The sequence below is a fragment of the Heptranchias perlo genome, unplaced genomic scaffold (genome assembly GCF_035084215.1).
Source record: "Heptranchias perlo isolate sHepPer1 unplaced genomic scaffold, sHepPer1.hap1 HAP1_SCAFFOLD_195, whole genome shotgun sequence".
NCBI classification, from domain to species: domain Eukaryota; kingdom Metazoa; phylum Chordata; class Chondrichthyes; order Hexanchiformes; family Hexanchidae; genus Heptranchias; species Heptranchias perlo.
Window position 1 is genome coordinate 409,394 of NW_027139211.1, and position 21,890 is coordinate 431,283.

Genomic DNA, 21,890 nt, shown 5'->3' on the forward strand with positions numbered 1-21,890 from the left:
TGTGAGACTGAGGGGAATGGATATTCGAATGATGGAAATGGATGACAGAATGAGGGGAATGGATGATGGAATGAAGGGGAATGGATGTTGGAATGAAGGGAATGGATGTTAGAATGAGGGGAGTGGATGACAGAATGAGGGGAATGGATGTTAGAATGAGTGGAATGTATGTTTTAATGAGACGAATGGAGGCTAGAATGTGGGGGAATGGATGTCAGAATGAGGGGAATGGATGTTAGAATGAGGGGAATGAATGTCAGAATGAGGGGAATGGATGTGGGAATGAGAGGAATGGATGTTCGAATGAGGGGAATGGATGTTAGAATGAAGGGGACCGGATGTTAGAATGTGGGGAATGGATGTGAGAATGAGGGGAATGGATGTGAGAAGGAGGGGAATGGATGTTAGAATGAGGGCATTGGATGTTAGGATGAGGGGCATGGATGCTGGAATGAAGGGGAATGGATGTTAGAATGAGGGGAATGGATGTCAGAATGAGGGGAATGGATGTTAGAATGAGGGGAATGGATGATAGAATGAGAGGAATGGATGATAGAATGAGAGGAGTGGATGTTAGAATGAGGGGAATGGATGTCAGAATGAGAGGAATGGATGATAGAATGAGAGGAATGGATGATAGAATGAGAGGAATGGATGTTAGAATGAGGGGAATGGATGTCAGAATGAGATGAATGGATGTCAGAATGAGGGGAATGGATGTTAGAATGAGATGAATGGATGTCAGAATGAGGGGAATGGATGTCAGAATGAGGGGAATGGATGTTAGAATGAGAGGAATGGATGTTCGAATGAGGGGAATGGATGTTAGAATGAAGGGGACCGGATGTTAGAATGAGGGGAATGGATGTGAGAAGGAGGGGAATGGATGTGAGAAGGAGGGGAATGGATGTTAGAATGAGGTCATTGGATGTTAGGATGAGGGGCATGGATGCTGGAATGAAGGGGAATGGATGTTCGAATGAGGGGAATGGATGTCAGAATGAGGGGCATGGATGCTGGAATGAAGGAGAATGGATGTTAGAATGAGGGGAATGGATGTCAGAATGAGGGGAATGGATGTTAGAATGAGGGGAATGGATGTTCGATTGAGGGGAATGGATTTTCGAATTAGGGGAATGGATGTTAGAATGAAGGGGACCGGATGTTAGAATGTGGGGAATGGATGTGAGAATGAGGGGAATGGATGTGAGAAGGAGGGGAATGGATGTTAGAATGAGGGCATTGGATGTTAGGATGAGGGGCATGGATGATAGAATGAGGGGAATTGATGTTAGAATGAGGGGAATGGATGTTAGAACGAGGGGAATGGATGTTAGAATGAGGGGAATGGATGTTCGAATGAAGCGAATGGATGTCAGAACGAGGGGAATGGATGTCGGAATGAGGGGAATGGATGTTAGAATGAGGGGAATGGATGTTAGAATGAGGGGAAAGGATGTGAGAATGAGGGGAAAGGATGTGAGAATGAGGGGAATGGATGACAGAATGAGGGGAATGGATGTTCGATTGCGGGGAATGGATTTTCGAATGAGGGGAATGAATGTTAGAATGAGGGGAATGGACGTTAGAATGAAGGGGAATGGATGTGAGACTGAGGGGAATGGATGTTCGAATGAGGGAAATGGATGACAGAATGAGGGGAATGGATGATGGAATGAAGGGGAATGGAAGTTAGAATGATGGGAATGGATGTTAGAATGAAGGGGAATCGATGTTAGAATGAGAGGAATGGATGTTAGAATGAAGGGGAATGGATGTTGGAATGAGGGGAATGGATGTTAGAATGAGGGGAGTGGATGACAGAATGAGGGGAATGGATGTTAGAATGAGTGGAATGGATGTTTTAATGAGACGAATGGAGGCTAGAATGTGGGGGAATGGATGTCAGAATGAGTGGAATGGATGTTCGAATGAGGGGAATGGTTGTTCGAATGAGGGGAATGAATGTCAGAATGAGGGGAATGGATGTGGGAAAGAGAGGAATGGATGTTCGAATGAGGGGAATGGATGTTAGAATGAAGGGGACCGGATGTTAGAATGTGGGGAATGGATGTGAGAATGAGGGGAATGGATGCGAGAAGGAGGGGAATGGATGTTAGAATGAGGGCATTGGATGTTAGGATGAGGGGCATGGATGCTGGAATGAAGGGGAATGGATGTTAGAATGAGGGGAATGGATGACAGAATGAGGGGCATGGATGCTGGAATTAAGGAGAATGGATGTTAGAATGAGGGGAATGGATGTCAGAATGAGGGGAATGGATGTTAGAATGAGGGGAATGGATGTTCGATTGAGGGGAATGGATTTTCGAATTAGGGGAATGAATGTTAGAATGAGGGGAATGGATGTTAGAATGAGGGGAATGGATGTTGGAATGAGGGGAATGGATGTTGGAATGAGGGGAATGGATGTTAGAATGAGGGGAATGGATGTTAGAATGAGGGGAATGGATGTTGGAATGAGGGGAATGGATGTTGGAATGAGGGGAATGGATGTTAGAATGAGGGGAATGGATGATAGAATGAGGGGAATTGATGTTAGAATGAGGGGAATGGATGTTAGAACGAGGGGAATGGATGTTCGAATGAAGCGAATGGATGTCAGAACGAGGGGAATGGATGTCGGAATGAGGGGAATGGATGTCAGAATGAGGGGAATGGATGTTCGAATGAAGCGAATGGATGTCAGAACGAGGGGAATGGATGTCGGAATGAGGGGAATGGATGTTAGAATGAGGGGAATGGATGTTAGAATGAGGGGAATGGATGTTAGAATGAGAGGAATGGATGTCAGAACGAGGGGAATGGATGTTAGAATGAGCGGAATGGATGTTCGATTGAGGGGAATGGATTTTCGAATGAGGGGAATGAATGTTCGAATGAAGTGGAATGGATGTTAGAATGAGGGGAATGGATGTTAGAATGAGGGGAATGGATGTTAGAATGAGGGGAATGGATGTTAGAATGAAGGGGAATCGATGTCGGAATGAGAGGAATGGATGTTAGAATGAGGGGAATGGATGTTAGAATGAGAGGAATGGATGTCAGAATGAGGGGAATGGATGTTAGAATGAGGGGAATGGACGTTTGAATGAGGGGAGGGGATGTGAGAATGAGAGGAATGGATGCTCGAATGAGGGGAATGGATGTCAGAATGAGGGGAATGGAGGATTGAATGAGGGGAATGAATGTCAGAATGAAGGGGAATGGATGTCGGAATGAGAGGAATGGATGTTAGAATGAGGGGAATGGATGTTAGAATGAGGGGGACCGGATGTTAGAATGTGGGGGAATGGATATTAGAATGAGGGAAATGGATGTTCGAATGAGGGGAATGGATGTTAGAATGTGGGGAATGGATGTGAGAATGAGGGGAATGGATGTTAGAATGAGAGGAATGGATGTCAGAATGAAGGGAATGGATGTTAGAATGAGGGGAATGGACGTTTGAATGAGGGGAGGGGATGTGAGAATGAGAGGAATGGATGCTCGAATGAGGGGAATGGATGTCAGAATGAGGGGAATGGAGGATTGAATGAGGGGAATGAATGTCAGAATGAAGGGGAATGGATGTTAGAATGAGGGAAATGGATGTTCGAATGAGGGGAATGGATGTTAGAATGTGGGGAATGGATGTGAGAATGTGGGGAATGGATGTTTGAATGAGGGGAATGGATGTTAGAATGAGGGGAATGGATGTTAGAATGAGGGGAATGGATGTTAGAATGAGGGGAATGGATGTTAGAATGAGGGGATTGGATGTTAGAATGAGGGGAATGGATGTTTGAATGAGGGGAATGGATGTTAGAATGAGGGGAACGGATGTTAGAATGAGAGGAATGGATTTGAGAATGAGGGGAATGGATGTCAGAATGAGGGGAATGGATGTTCGAATCAGGGGCATGGATGTTCGAATGAGAGGAATGGATGTGAGAATGAGAGGAATGGATGTGAGAATGAGGGGAATGGATGTGAGAATGAGGGGAATGGATGTTAGAATGAGGGGAATGTATGTTAGAATGAGGAGAACGGTTGTTAGAATGAGGGGAATGGATGTTAGAATGTGGGTGAATGGAGGATTGAATGAGGGGGACGGATGTTTGAATGAGGCGGAATGGATGTCGGAATGAGGGGAATGGATGTCGGAATGAGGGGAATGGATGTCAGAATGAAGGGGAATGGAGGATTGAATGAAGGGGAATGGATGTTAGAATGTGGGGAAATGGAGGATTGAATGAGAGGAATGGATGTCAGAATGAGCGGAATGGATGTTAGAATGAGGGGAATGGATTTTAGAATGAGGGGAATGGATGTTAGAATGAGGGGAATGGATGTTAGAATGAGGGGAATGGATGTCAGAATGAGGGGAATGGATGTCAGAATGAGCAGAATGGATGTTAGAATGAGGGGAATGGATGTTAGAATGAGGGGAATGGATGTTAGAATGAGGGGAATGGATGTTAGAATGAGGGGAATGGATGTTAGAATGAGGGGAATGGATGTTAGAATGAGGGGAATGGATGTCTGAATGAGAGGAATGGATGTTAGAATGTGGGGGAATGGATGTTAGAATGTCGGGAACTGAGTGTTTGAATGGAGAGAATGGATGTTTGAATGAGGGGAATGGATGTTAGAATAAGGGGAATGGAGGATTGAATGAGAGGAATTAATGTGAGAATGAAGGGGAATGGATGTTAGAATGAGGGGAATGAATGTTAGAATGAGGAGAACGGTTGTTAGAATGAGGGGAATGGATGTTAGAATGAGGGAAATGGATGATAGAATGAGAGGGATGGATGTTAGAATGAAGGGAATGGATGTGAGAATGAGAGGAATGGATGTTGGAATGAGGGGAATGGATGATAGAATGAGAGGAATGTTTTTTGGAATGAGAGGAATGGATGTTAGAATGCGAGGAATGGATGTTGGAATGAGGGGAATGGATGATAGAATGAGAGGAATGTTTTTTGGATTGAGAGGAATGGATGTTGGAATGCGAGGAATTTTTTTGGAATGAGGGGAATGGATGATAGAATGAGAGGAATGTTTTTTGGAATGAGAGGATTGGATGTTAGAAATGGAGGAATGGATGTTGGAATGAGGGGAATGGATGATAGAATGAGAGGAATGTTTTTTGGAATGAGAGGATTGGATGTTAGAAATGGAGGAATGGATGTTGGAATGAGGGAAATGGATGATAGAATGAGAGGAATGTTTTTTGGAATGAGAGGATTGGATGTTAAAATGAGGGGAGTGGATGTTCGAATGAGGGGAATGGATGTTCGAATGAGGGGAATGGATGATCGAATGAGGGGAATGGATGTCAGAATGAGGGGAATGGATGTCAGAATGAGGGGAATGGATGTCAGAATGAGGGGAATGGATGTCAGAATGAGGGGAATGGATGTTAAATGAGGGGAATGGATGTTAGAATGAGAGGAATGGATGTTAGAATGAGGGGAATGGATGATATAATGAGGGGAATGGATGTGAGAATGAGGGGAATGGATGTGAGAATGAGAGGAATGGATGTGAGAATGAGAGGAATAGATGTGAGAATGAGAGGAATGGATGTGAGAATGAGAGGAATGGATGTTAGAATGAGGGGAATGGACGTTAGAATGAAGGGGAATGGATGTTGGAATGAGGGGAATGGATGTTAGAATGAGGGGAGTGGATGACAGAATGAGGGGAATGGATGTGAGAATGAGTGGAATGGATGTTTTAATGAGGGGAATGGGTGATAGAATGAGAGGAATGGATGTTAGAATGAGGGGAATGGATGTGAGAATGAGTGGAATGGATGTGAGAATGAGAGGAGTGGATGTTAGAATGAGGGGAATGGATGTTAGAATGAGGGGAATGGATGTTCGAATGAGGGGAATGGATGTTCGAATGAGGGGAATGGATGTGAGAATGAGGGGAATGGATGTGAGAATGAGGGGAATGGATGTTTGAATGAGAGGAATGGATGTGAGAATTCGGGGAATGGATGTGAGAAGGAGGGGAATGGATGTTAGAATGAGGGAAATGGATGTTCGAATGAAGGGCAATGGAAGTTAGAATGAGGGGAATGGATGTTAGAATGAGAGGAATGGATGTTAGAATGAGGGGAATGGAGGTTTGAATGAGGGGAATGGATGTTCGAATGAGGGGAATGGATCTTCGAACAGTGGGAATAGATGTGAGAATGAGGGGAATGGATGATAGAATGAGGGGAATGGATGTTCGATTGTGGGGAACGGATTTTCGAATGAGGGGAATGGATGTTAGAATTAAGGGGAATGGATGTTAGAATGAAGGGGAATGGATGTTCGAATGAAGGGCAATGGAAGTTAGAATGAGGGGAATGGATGTTAGAATGAGAGGAATGGATGTTAGAATGAGGGGAATGGAGGTTTGAATGAGGGGAATGGATGTTAGAATGATGGGAACGGATGTTAGAATGAGAGGAATGGATGTTAGAATGAGGGGAACGGATGTTAGAATGAGGGGAACGGATGTTAGAATGAGCCGAATGGTTGTTGGAATGAAGGTGAATGGATGTTAGAATGAGGGGATTGGATGTTAGAATGAGGGGATTGGATGTTAGAATGAGGGGCATGGATGCTGGAATGAAGGGGAATGGATGTTAGAATGAGGGGAATGGATGTCAGAATGAGGGGCATGGATGCTGGAATGAAGGGGAATGGATGTTAGAATGAGGGGAATGGATGTCAGAATGAGGGGAATGGATGTTGGAATGAGGGGAATGGATGTTCGATTCACGGGAATGGATTTTCGAATTCGGGGAATGAATGTTAGAATGAGGGGAATGGATGTTAGAATGAGGGGAATGGATGTTGGAATGAGGGGAATGGATGTTAGAATGAGGGGAATGGATGTTAGAATGAAGGGGACCGGATGTTACAATGTGGGGGAATGGATGTTAGAATGAGGGAAATGGATGTTCGAATGAGGGGAATGGATGTTGGAATTAGGGGAATGGATGTTGGAATGAGGGGAATGGATGTTGGAATGAGGGGAATGGATGTTATAATGAGGGGAATGGATGTTATAATGAGGGGAATGGAGATTTGAATGAGGGGATTGGATGTTAGAATGAGGGGAACGGATGTTAGAATGAGAGGAATGGATGACAGAATGAGGGGAATGGATGTTCGATTGCGGGGAATGGATTTTCGAATGAGGGGAATGAATGTTAGAATCAGGGGAATGGACGTTAGAATGAAGGGGAATGGATGTGCGACTGAGGGGAATGGATGTTGGAATGAGGGGAATGGATGTTGGAATGAGGGGAATGGATGTTAGAATGAGGGGAGTGGATGACAGAATGAGAGGAATGGATGTTAGAATGAGGGGAATGGATATTCGAATGAGGGGAACGGATGTTAGAATGAGGCGAATGGTTGTTGGAATGAAGGTGAATGGATGTTAGAATGAGGGGATTGGATGTTAGAATGAAGGGGAATGGATGCTTGAATGAAGGGGAATGGATGTTAGAATGAGGGGAATGGAGGTCAGAATGAGGGGAATGGATGTTCGATTGAGGGGAATGGATTTTCGAATTCGGGGAATGAATGTTAGAATGAGGGGAATGGATGTTAGAATGAGGGGAATGGATGTTAGAATGAGGGAAATGGATGTCAGAATGAGGGGAATGGATGATAGAATGAGGTGAATTGATGTTAGAATGAGGGGAATGGATGTTAGAACGAGGGGAATGGATGTCAGAATGAGGGGAATGGATGTTCGAATGAGGGGAATGGATGTCAGAACGAGGGGAATGGATGTCGTAATGAGGGGAATGGATGTTAGAATGAGGGGAATGGATGTCAGAATGAGGGGAATGGACGTCGGAATGAGGGGAATGGATGTTAGAATGAGGGGAATGGATGTCAGAATGAGGGGATTGGATGTCAGAATGAGGTGAATGGATGTCAGAACGAGGGGAATGGATGTCAGAATGAGGGGAATGAATGTCAGAATGAGGGGAATGGATGTCAGAATGAGGTGAATGGATGTTAGAATGAGGGGAATGGATTTCAGAATGAGGGGAATGGATTTCAGAATGAGGGGAATGGATGTTAGAATGAGGGGAATGGATGTTAGAATGATGGGAATGGATGTTAGAATGAGGGGAATGGATGTTCGATTGAGGGGAATGGATTTTCGAATGAGGGGAATGAATGTTAGAATGAGGGGAATGGATGTTGGAATGAGGGGAATGGATGTTAGAATGACAGGAATGGATGTTAGAATGACAGGAATGGATGTTAGAATGACAGGAATGGATGTTGGAATGAGGGGAATGGATGTTGGAATGAGGGGAATGGATGTTAGAATGAGGGGAATGGATGTTAGAATGAAGGGGAATCGATGTCGGAATGACAGGAATGGATGTGAGAATGAGGGGAATGGATGTAAGAATGAGAGGAATGGATGCCAGAATGAGGGGAATGGATGTTAGAATGAGGGGAATGGAGGTTTGAATGAGGGGAGAGGATGTGAGAATGCGGGGAATGGATGTTCGAATGAGGGGAATGGATTTTAGAATTAGGGGAATGAATGTTAGAATGAGGGGAATGGATGTTAGAATGAGGAGAATGGATGTTAGAATGAGGGGAATGGATGTTCGATTGAGGGGAATGGATTTTAGAATTTGGGGAATGAATGTTAGAATGAGGGGAATGGATGTTAGAATGAGGGGAATGGATGTTAGAATGAGGGGAATGGATGTTAGAATGAGGGGAATGGATGTAAGAATGAGGGGAATGGATGTTAGAATGAGGGGAATGGATGTTCAATTGAGGGGAATGGATTTTAGAATTAGGGGAATGAATGTTAGAATTAGGGGAATGAATGTTAGAATGAGGGGAATGGATGTTAGAATGAGGGGAATGGATGTTCGATTGAGGGGAATGGATGTTCGATTGAGGGGAATGGATTTTCGAATGAGAGGAATGAATGTTCGAATGAGGGGAATGGATGTTAGAATAAACGGGAATGGATGTCAGAATGAGGGGAATGGATGTCAGAATGAGGGGAATGGATGTCGGAATGAGGGAATGGATGTCAGAACGAGGGGAATGCATTTTTGAATAAGGGGAATGGATGTCAGAACGAGGTGAATGGATGTCGGAATGAGGGGAATGGATGTCGGAATGAGGGGAATGGATGTCAGAACGAGGGGAATGGATGTTAGAATGAGGGGAATGGATGTTCGAATGAGGGGAATGGATGTCAGAATGAGGGGAATGGATTTTCGAATGAGGGGAATGAATGTTCGAATGAGGGGAATGGATGTTCGAATGAGGGGAATGGATGTTCGAATGAGAGGAATGGATGTTGGAATGAGGGGAATGGATGTCAGAATGAGGGGAATGGATGTCGGAATGAGGGGAATGGATGTCAGAACGAGGGGAATGGATGTTAGAATGAGGGGAATGGATGTTCGAATGAGGGGAATGGATGTCAGAATGAGGGGAATGGATGTTCGATTGAGGGGAATGGATTTTCGAATGAGGGGAATGAATGTTCGAATGAGGGGAATGGATGTTCGAATGAGAGGAATGGATGTCGGAATGAGGGGAATGGATGTCAGAATAAGGGGAATGGATGTTAGAATGAGGGGAATGCATGTCCGAATGAGGGGAATGGATGTCCGAATGAGGGGAATGGATGTTAGAATGAGAGGACAGGATGTTAGAATGAGGGGAATGGATGTCAGAATGAGGGGAATGGATGTGAGAATGAGGGGAATGGATGTTAGAATGAGGGGAATGGATTTCGATTGAGGGGAACGGATTTTCGAATGAGGGGAATGAATGTAAGAATGAGGGGAATGGATGTTTGAATGACGGGAATCGATGTCAGCATGAGGGGAATGGATGTTGGAATGAGGGGAATGGATGTTAGAATGAGAGGAATGGATGTTGGAATGAGGGGAATGGATGTTTGAATGAGGGGAATGGATTTTCCAAAGAGGGGAATGAATGTTATAATAAGGGGAATGGATGTTAGAATGAGCGGAATGGATGTTAGAATGAGCGGAATGGATGTTAGAATGAGGGGAATGGAAGATAGAATGAGGGGAATGGATGTTGGAATGAGGGGAATTGATGTTAGAATGAGGGGAATGGATGTTAGAATGAGGGGAATGGATGTCAGAATGAGGGGAATGGATGTCAGATTGAGGGGAATGGATGTTGGAATGAGGGGAATGGATGTTCGATAGAGGGGAATGGATTTTCGAATTAGGGGAATGAATGTTCGAATGAGGGGAATGGATGTTAGAATGAGGGGAATGGATGTTAGAATGAGGGGAGTTGATGTTCGAATGAGGGGAATGGATGTCAGAACGAGGGGAATGGATGTCGGAATGAGGGGAATGGATGTTAGAATGAGGGGAATGGATGTTAGAATGAGGGGAATGGATGTTAGAATGAGGGGAATGGATTTTCGAATGAGGGGAATGGATGTTAGAATGAGGGGAATGGATGTTCGAATGAGGGGAATGGATGTCAGAACGAGGGGAATGGATGTCAGAACGAGGGGAATGGATGTCAGAACGAGGGGAGTGGATGTTGGAATGAGGGGAATGGATGTCAGAATGAGGGGAATGGATGTCAGAATGAGGGGAATGGATGTCAGAATGAGGGGAATGGATGTTAGAATGAGAGGAATGGATGTTGGAATGAGGGGAATGGATGTTAGATTGAGGGGAATGGATGTTAGAATGAAGGGGAATCGATGTCGGAATGAGAGGAATGGATGTCAGAATGAGGGGAATGGATGTCAGAATGAGGGGAATGGATGTTAGAATGAGGGGAATGGATGTTAGAATCAGGGGAATGGATGTTAGAATGAGGGGAATGGATGTTAGAATGAGAGGAATGGATGTTGGAATGAGGGGAATGGATGTTAGAATGAGGGGAATGGATGTTAGAATGAGGGGAATGGATGTTAGAATGAGGAGAATGGATGTTGGAATGAGGGGAATGGATGTTGGAATGAGGGGAATGGATGTTAGAATGAGGGGAATGGATGTCAGAATGAGGGGAATGGATGTCAGAATGAGGGGAATGGAAGTCGGAATGAGGGGAATGGAAGTCGGAATGAGGTAATGGATGTCAGAACGAGGGGAATGGATGTCGGAATGAGGGGAATGGTTGTCATAATGAGGGGAATGGATGTCAGAATGAGGGGAATGGATGTTGGAATGAAGGGAATGGATGTCAGAACGAGGGGAATGGATGTCGGAATGAGGGGAATGAATGTGTGAATGAGGGAAATGGATGTCAGAATGAGGGGAATGGATGTCAGAATAACGGGAATGGATGTGAGAATGAGGGGAATGAATGTTCGAGTGAAGGGGAATGGATGTTAGAATGAGGGGAATGGATGTTAGAATCAGGGGAATGGATGTTAGAATGAGGGGAATGGATGTTAGAATGAGAGGAATGGATGTTGGAATGAGGGGAATGGATGTTAGAATGAGGGGAATGGATGTTAGAATGAGGGGAATGGATGTTGGAATGAGGGGAATGGATGTGAGAATGAGTGGAATGGATGTTGGAATGAGGGGAATGGATGTTAGAATGATGGGAATGGATGTTTGAATGAGAGAAATGGATGTTAGAATGAGGGGAATGGATGTAAGAATTAAGGGGAAAAGATGTTTGAATGAGAGGAATGGATGTCAGAATGAGGGGAATGGATGTGAGAATGAGGGAAATTGATGTGAGAATGAGGGGAATGGATGTGAGAATGAGGGGAACGTATGTTAGAATGAGGGGAATGGATGACAGAATAAGGGGAACGGATGTCAGAATGAAGGTCATGGATGTTAGAATGAGGGGAATGGATGTCAGAATGAGAAGAATGGATGTCAGCATGAGGGGAGTGGATGTTCGAATGAGGGGAATGGATGTTAGACTGAGAGGAATGGATGTTGGAATGAGGGGAATGGATGTTGGAATAAGGGGAATGGGTTTTCGAAAGAGGGGAATGAATGTTATAATAAGGGGAATGGATGTGAGAATGAGCGGAATGGATGTTAGAATGAGGGGAATTGATGTTAGAATGAGGAGAATGGATGATAGAATGAGGGGAATGGATGTTAGAATGAGGGGAATGGATGTTAGACTGAGAGGAATGGATGTTGGAATGAGGGGAATGGATGTTGGAATAAGGGGAATGGGTTTTCGAAAGAGGGGAATGAATGTTATAATAAGGGGAATGGATGTGAGAATGAGCGGAATGGATGTTAGAATGAGGGGAATTGATGTTAGAATGAGGAGAATGGATGATAGAATGAGGGGAATGGATGTTAGAATGAGGGGAATGGATGTTAGAATGAGGGGAATGGATGTCCGAATGAGGGGAATGGATGTTCGAATGAGTGGAATGGATGTTCGAATGAGTGGAATGGATGTTAGAATGAGGGAAATGGATGTTAGAATGAGGGGAATGGATGTTCGAACAGTGGGAATGGATGTTAGAATGAGGGGAATGGATGATAGAATGAGGGGAAAGGATGTTCGATTGTGGGGAATGGATTTTCGAATGAGGGGAATGGATGTTAGAATGAAGGGGAATGGATGTTCGAATGTGGGGGAATGGATGTTAGAATGAAGGGGAATGGATGTTCGAATGTGGGGGAATGGATGTTAGAATGAAGGGGAATTGAAGTTAGAATGAGGGGAATGGATGATAGAATGAAGGGGAATCGATGTCGGAATGAGAGGAATGGATGTTAGAATGAGATGAATCGATGTTTGAATGAGGGGAATAGATGTTCGAATGAAGGGAACGGATGTTAGAATGAGAGGAATGGATGTTCGAATGAGGGGAATGGATGTTCGAATGAGGGGAACGGATGTTAGAATGAGGCGAATGGTTGTTGGAATGAAGGGGAATGGATGTTCGAATGAGGGGAATGGATGTTAGAATGAGGGGAATAGATGTCAGAATGAGGGGAATGGATGTTAGAATGTGGGGACTGGATGTTCGATTGAGGGGAATGGATTTTCGAATTAGGGGAATGGATGTCAGAATGAGGGGACTGGATGTTCGAATGAGGGGACTGGATGTTCGATTGAGGGGAATGGATGTTAGAATGAGCGGAATGGATGTCAGAATGAGGGGGATGGATGTCAGAATGAGGGGAATGGATGTCAGAATGAGGGGAATCGATGTCAGCATGAGGGGAATGGATGTCGGAATGAGGGGAATGGATGTTGGAATGAGGGGAATGGATTTTCGAATGAGGGGAATGGATTTTCGAATGAGGGGAATGGATGTTCGAATGAGGGGAATGGATGTTAGAATGAGGGGAATGGATGTTAGAATGAGGGGAATGGATGTCAGAATGAGGGGAATGGATGTTAGAATGAGGGGAATGGATGTTAGAATGAGAGGAATGGATGTTAGAAGGAGAGGAATGGATGTCAGAACGAGGGGAATGGATGTCGGAATGAGGGGAATGGATGTCACAATGAGGGGAATGGATGTCAGAATGAGGGGAATGGATGTCAGAATGAGGGGAATGGATGTCAGAATGAGGGGAATGGATGTCAGAATGAGGGGAATGGATGTTAGAATGAGGGGAATGGATGTTAGAATGAGAGGAATGGATGTTCGAACGAGGGGAATGGATGTCGGAATGAGGGAAATGGATGTCACAATGAGGGGAATGGATGTCAGAATGAGGGGAATGGATGTCAGAATGAGGGGAATGGATGTCAGAATGAGGGGAATGGATGTCAGAATGAGGGGAATGGATGTTAGAATGAGGGAAATGGATGTTAGAATGAGAGGAATGGATGTTGGAATGAGGGGAATGGATGTCAGCATGAGGGGATGGATGTTAGAATGTGGCGAAAGGATGTTAGAATGAGGGGAATGGATGTCGGAATGAGGGGAGAGGATGTGAGAATGAGGGGAATGAATGTTCGAATGAGGGGAACGGATGTTAGAATGAGGGGAATGGATGTTAGAATGAGGGGAATGGATGTAGAATGAGAGGAATGGATGTTAGAATGAGGGGAATGGATGTTAGAATGAGAGGAATGATTGTTAGAATGAGGGGAATGGATGTTCGATTGAGGGGAATGGATTTTCGAATTAGGGGAATAGATGTTAGAATGAGGGGAATGGATGTTAGAATGAGAGGAATGGATGTTAGAATGAGGGGAATGGATGTTAGAATGAGAGGAATGGATGTTAGAATGAGGGGAATGGATGTCGGAATGAGGGGACTGGATGTTAGAATCAGGGGAATGGATGTCAGAATGAGGGGACTGGATGTTAAAATCAGGGGAATGGATGTCAGAATGAGGGGAATGGATGTTAGAATGAGGGGAATGGATGTTAGAATGAGAGGAATGGATGTTAGAATGAGAGGAATGGATGTCGGAATGAGGGGAATGGATGTCACAATGAGGGGAATGGATGTCAGAATGAGGGGAATGGATGTCAGAATGAGGGGAATGGATGTCAGAATGAGGGGAATGGATGTCAGAATGAGGGGAATGGATGTCAGAATGAGGGGAATGGATGTCAGAATGAGGGGAATGGATGTCAGAATGAGGGGAATGGATGTCAGAATGAGGGGAATGGATGTCAGAATGAGGGAAATGGATGTTAGAATGAGAGGAATGGATGTTGGAATGAGGGGAATGGATGTCAGCATGAGGGGATGGATGTTAGAATGTGGCGAATGGATGTTAGAATGAGGCGAATGGATGTCGGAATGAGGGGAGAGGATGTGAGAATGAGGGGAATGAATGTTCGAATGAGGGGAACGGATGTTAGAATGAGGGGAATGGATGTTAGAATCAGGGGAATGGATGTTAGAATGAGAGGAATGGATGTTAGAATGAGGGGAATGGATGTTAGAATGAGAGGAATGGATGTTAGAATGAGGGGAATGGATGTTCGATTGAGGGGAATGGATTTTCGAATTAGGGGAATAGATGTTAGAATGAGGGGAATGGATGTTAGAATGAGGGGAATGGATGTTAGAATGAGGGGAATGGATGTCAGAATGAGGGGATGGATGTTAGAATGTGGCGAATGGATGTTAGAATGAGGGGAATGGATGTCGGAATGAGGGGAGAGGATGTGAGAATGAGGGGAATGAATGTTCGAATGAGGGGAACGGATGTTAGAATGAGGGGAATGGATGTTAGAATCAGGGGAATGGATGTTAGAATGAGAGGAATGGATGTTAGAATGAGGGGAATGGATGTTAGAATGAGAGGAATGGATGTTAGAATGAGGGGAATGGATGTTCGATTGAGGGGAATGGATTTTCGAATTAGGGGAATAGATGTTAGAATGAGGGGAATGGATGTTAGAATGAGGGGAATGGATGTTAGAATGAGAGGAATGGATGTTAGAATGAGGGGAATGGATGTTAGAATGAGAGGAATGGATGTTAGAATGAGGGGAATGGAGGTTTGAATGAGGGGAGAGGATGTGAGAATGCGGGGAATGGATGTTCGAATGAGGGGAATGGATTTTAGAATTAGGGGAATGAATGTTAGAATGAGGGGAATGGATGTTAGAATGAGGAGAATGGATGTTAGAATGAGGGGAATGGATGTTCGATTGAGGGGAATGGATTTTAGAATGAGGGGAATGGATGTTCGATTGAGGGGAATGGATGTTAGACTGAGGGGAATGGATGTTAGAATGAGGGGAATGGATGTTCGATTGAGGGGAATGGATTTTAGAATTCGGGGAATGAATGTTAGAATTAGGGGAATGAATGTTAGAATGAGGGGAATGGATGTTAGAATGAGGGGAATGGATGTTAGAATGAGGGGAATGGATGTTCGATTGAGGGGAATGGATTTTCGAATGAGGGGAATGAATGTTCGAATGAGGGGAATGGATGTTAGAATAAACGGGAATGGATGTCAGAATGAGGGGAATGGATGTCAGAATGAGGGGAATGGATGTCGGAATGAGGGAATGGATGTCAGAACGAGGGGAATGCATTTTTGAATAAGGGGAATGGATGTCAGAACGAGGGGAATGGATGTCGGAATGAGGGGAATGGATGTCGGAATGAGGGGAATGGATGTCAGAACGAGGGGAATGGATGTTAGAATGAGGGGAATGGATGTTCGAATGAGGGGAATGGATGTCAGAATGAGGGGAATGGATGTTCGATTGAGGGGAATGGATTTTCGAATGAGGGGAATGAATGTTCGAATGAGGTGAATGGATGTTCGAATGAGAGGAATGGATGTTGGAATGAGGGGAATGGATGTCAGAATGAGGGGAATGGATGTCGGAATGAGGGGAATGGATGTCAGAACGAGGGGAATGGATGTTAGAATGAGGGGAATGGATGTTCGAATGAGGGGAATGGATGTCAGAATGAGGGGAATGGATGTTCGATTGAGGGGAATGGATTTTCGAATGAGGGGAATGAATGTTCGAATGAGGGGAATGGATGTTCGAATGAGAGGAATGGATGTTGGAATGAGGGGAATGGATGTCAGAATAAGGGGAATGGATGTTAGAATGAGGGGAATGCATGTCCGAATGAGGGGAATGGATGTCCGAATGAGGGGAATGGATGTTAGAATGAGAGGACTGGATGTTAGAATGAGGGGAATGGATGTCAGAATGAGGGGAATGGATGTGAGAATGAGGGGAATGGATGTTAGAATGAGGGGAATGGATTTCGATTGAGGGGATCGGATTTTCGAATGAGGGGAATGAATGTAAGAATGAGGGGAATGGATGTTTGAATGACGGGAATCGATGTCAGCATGAGGGGAATGGATGTTGGAATGAGGGGAATGGATGTTAGAATGAGAGGAGTGGATGTTGGAATGAGGGGAATGGATGTTAGAAACAGGGGAATGGATGTTAGAATGAGGGGAATGGATGTTAGAATGAGAGGAATGGATGTTAGAATGAGGGGAATGGATGTTAGAATCAGGGGAATGGATGTTAGAATGAGGGGAATGGATGTTAGAATGAGGGGAATGGATGTTGGAATGAGGGGAATGCATGTTAGAATGAGGGGAATGGATGTCAGAATGAGGGGAATGGATGTCAGAATGAGGGGAATGGAAGTCGGAATGAGGTAATGGATGTCAGAACGAGGGGAATGGATGTCGGAATGAGGGGAATGGATGTCCGAATGAGGGGAATGGATGTTGGAATGAAGGGAATGGATGTCAGAACGAGGGGAATGGATGTCGGAATGAGGGGAATGGAGTTCGGAATGGGGGGAATGGATGTCAGAATGAGGGGAATGGATGTCAGAATGAGGGGAATGGATTTCAGAATGAGGGGAATGGATGTCAGAATAACGGGAATGGATGTGAGAATGAGGGGAATGAATGTTCGAGTGAAGGGGAATGGATGTTAGAATGAGGGGAATGGATGTTAGAATGAGAGGAATGGATGTTGGAATGAGGGGAATGGATGTTAGAATGAGGGGAATGGATGTTAGAATGAGGGGAATGGATGTTAGAATGAGGGGAATGGATGTTAGAATGAGGGGAATGGATGTTGGAATGAGGGGAATGGATGTGAGAATGAGTGGAATGGATGTGAGAATGAGTGGAATGGATGTTGGAATGAGGGGAATGGATGTTAGAATGATGGGAATGGATGTTAGAATGATGGGAATGGATGTTTGAATGAGAGAAATGGATGTTAGAATGAGGGGAATGGATGTAAGAATTAAGGGGAAAAGATGTTTGAATGAGAGGAATGGATGTCAGAATGAGGGGAATGGATGTTAGAATGAGGGAAATTGATGTGAGAATGAGGGGAATGGATGTGAGAATGAGGGGAATGTATGTTAGAATGAGGGGAATGGATGACAGAATAAGGGGAACGGATGTCAGAATGAAGGTCATGGATGTTAGAATGAGGGGAATGGATGTCAGAATGAGAAGAATGGATGTCAGCATGAGGGGAGTGGATGTTCGAATGAGGGGAATGGATGTTAGACTGAGAGGAATGGATGTTGGAATGAGGGGAATGGATGTTGGAATAAGGGGAATGGGTTTTCGAAAGAGGGGAATGAATGTTATAATAAGGGGAATGGATGTTAGAATGAGCGGAATGGATGTTAGAATGAGGGGAATTGATGTTAGAATGAGGAGAATGGATGTTCGAATGAGTGGAATGGATGTTCGAATGAGTGGAATGGATGTTAGAATGAGGGAAATGGATGTTAGAATGAGGGGAATGGATGTTCGAACAGTGGGAATGGATGTTAGAATGAGGGGAATGGATGATAGAATGAGGGGAAAGGATGTTCGATTGTGGGGAATGGATTTTCGAATGAGGGGAATGGATGTTAGAATGAAGGGGAATGGATGTTCGGATGTGGGGGAATGGATGTTAGAATGAAGGGGAATGGATGTTCGAATGAAGGGCAATGGAAGTTAGAATGAGGGGAATGGATGATAGAATGAAGGGGAATCGATGTCGGAATGAGAGGAATGGATGTTAGAATGAGATGAATCGATGTTTGAATGAGGGGAATAGATGTTCGAATGAAGGGAACGGATGTTAGAATGAGAGGAATGGATGTTCGAATGAGGGGAATGGATGTTCGAATGAGGGGAACGGATGTTAGAATGAGGCGAATGGTTGTTGGAATGAAGGGGAATGGATGTTAGAATGAGAGGAATGGATGTTAGAATGAGGGGAATGGATGTTCGAATGAGGGGAATGGATGTTAGAATGAGGGGAATGGATGTTCGAATGAGGGGAATGGATGTTAGAATGAGGGGAATAGATGTCAGAATGAGGGGAATGGATGTTAGAATGAGGGGACTGGATGTTAGAATGAGGGGAATGGATTTTCGAATTAGGGGAATGGATGTCAGAATGAGGGGACTGGATGTTCGAATGAGGGGACTGGATGTTCGATTGAGGGGAACGGATGTTGGAATGAGGGGAATAGATGTCAGAATAAGGGGAGCGGATGTCAGAATGAAGGTCATGGATGTTAGAATGAGGGGGATGGATGTCAGAATGAGGGGAATGGATGTCAGAATGAGGGGAATGGATGTCAGAATGAGGGGACTGGATGTTCGATTGAGGGGAACGGATGTTGGAATGAGGAGAATGGATTTTCGAAAGAGGGGAATGAATGTTATAATAAGGGGAATGGATGTTAGAATGAGCGGAATGGATGTTAGAATGAGGGGGATGGATGTCAGAATGAGGGGAATGGATGTCAGAATGAGGGGAATCGATGTCAGCATGAGGGGAATGGATGTTGGAATGAGGGGAATGGATTTTCGAATGAGGGGAATGGATGTTCGAATGAGGGGAATGGATGTTAGAATGAGGGGAATGGATGTTAGAATGAGGGGAATGGATGTTAGAATGAGGGGAATGGATGTCAGAATGAGGGGAATGGATGTTAGAATGAGGGGAATGGATGTTGGAATGACAGGAATGGATGTTAGAACGAGAGGAATGGATGTCAGAACGAGGGGAATGGATGTCGGAATGAGGGGAATGGATGTCACAATGAGGGGAATGGATGTCAGAATGAGGGGAATGGATGTCAGAATGAGGGGAATGGATGTCAGAATGAGGGGAATGGATGTTAGAATGAGGGGAATGGATGTTAGAAGGAGAGGAATGGATGTCAGAACGAGGGGAATGGATGTCGGAATGAGGGGAATGGATGTCACAATGAGGGGAATGGATGTCACAATGAGGGGAATGGATGTCAGAATGAGGGGAATGGATGTCAGAATGAGGGGAATGGATGTCAGAATGAGGGGAATGGATGTCAGAATGAGGGGAATGGATGTCAGAATGAGGGGAATGGATGTTAGAATGAGAGGAATGGATGTTGGAATGAGGGGAATGGATGTCAGCATGAGGGGATGGATGTTAGAATGTGGCGAATGGATGTTAGAATGAGGGGAATGGATGTCGGAATGAGGGGAGAGGATGTGAGAATGAGGGGAATGAATGTTCGAATGAGGGGAACGGATGTTAGAATGAGGGGAATGGATGTTAGAATGAGGGGAATGGATGTTAGAATGAGAGGAATGGATGTTAGAATGAGAGGAATGGATGTTAGAATGAGGGGAATGGATGTTAGAATGAGAGGAATGGATGTTAGAATGAGGGGAATGGATGTTCGATTGAGGGGAATGGATTTTCGAATTAGGGGAATAGATGTTAGAATGAGGGGAATGGATGTTAGAATGAGGGGAATGGATGTTAGAATGAGAGGAATGGATGTTAGAATGAGGGGAATGGATGTTAGAATGAGAGGAATGGATGTTAGAATGAGGGGAATGGATGTCGGAATGAGGGGACTGGATGTTGGAATCAGGGGAATGGATGTCAGAATGAGGAGACTGGATGTCAAAATCAGGGGAATGGATGTCAGAATGAGGGGAATGGATGTCAGAATGAGGGGAATGGATGTTAGAATGAGGGGAACGGATGTGAGAATGAGGGGAATGGATGTCAAAATGAGGGGAATGGATGTCAAAATGAGGGGAATGGATGTTAGAATGAGGGGAATGGATGTTCGATTGAGGGGAATGGATTTTCGAATGAGGGGAATGAATGTTCAACTGAAGGGGAATGGATGTTAGAATGAGGGGAATGGATGTTATATTGAGGGGAATGGATGTTGGAATGAGGGGAATGGATGTTAGAATGAGGGGAATGGATGTTAGAATGAGGGGAATGGATGTTAGAATGAAGGGGAATCGATGTCAGAATGAGGGGAATGGATGTCAGAACGAGGGGAATGGATGTCGGAATGAGGGGAATGAATGTTAGAATGAGGGAAATGGATGTTAGAATGAGGGGAATGGAGTTCGGAATGGGGGGAATGGAGTTCGGAATGGGGGGACTGGATGTTAGAATGAGGGGAATGGATGTTAGAATGAAGGGGAATCGATGTCGGAATGAGGGGAATGGATGTGAGAATGAGAGGAATGGATGCCAGAATGAGGGGAATGGATGTTAGAATGAGGGGAATGGAGGTCTGAATGAGGGGAGAGGATGTGAGAATGCGGGGAATGGATGTTCGAATGAGGGGAATGGATTTTAGAATTAGGGGAATGAATGTTAGAATGAGGGGAATGGATGTTAGAATGAGGAGAATGGATGTTAGAATGAGGGGAATGGATGTTCGATTGAGGGGAATGGATTTTAGAATGAGGGGAATGGATGTTAGAATGAGGGGAATGGATGTTAGAATGAGGGGAATGGATGTTAGACTGAGGGGAATGGATGTTAGAATGAGGGGAATGGATGTTCGATTGAGGGGAATGGATTTTAGAATTCGGGGAATGAATGTTAGAATTAGGGGAATGAATGTTAGAATGAGGGGAATGGATGTTAGAATGAGGGGAATGTATGTTCGATTGAGGGGAATGGATGTTCGATTGAGGGGAATGGATTTTCGAATGAGGGGAATGAATGTTCGAATGAGGGGAATGGTTGTTTGAATAAACGGGAATGGATGTCAGAATGAGGGGAATGGATGTCAGAATGAGGGGAATGGATATCGGAATGAGGGAATGGATGTCAGAACGAGGGGAATGCATTTTTGAATAAGGTGAATGGATGTCAGAACGAGGGGAATGGATGTCAGAATGAGGGGAATGGATGTCAGAATGAGGGGAATGGATGTTAGAATGAGGGGAATGGATGTTCGAATGAGGGGAATGGATGTCAGAATGAGGGGAATGGATGTTCGATTGAGGGGAATGGATTTTCGAATGAGGGGAATGAATGTTCGAATGAGGGGAATGGATGTTCGAATGAGAGGAATGGATGTTGGAATGAGGGGAATTGATGTCAGAATGAGGGGAATGGATGTCGGAATGAGGGGA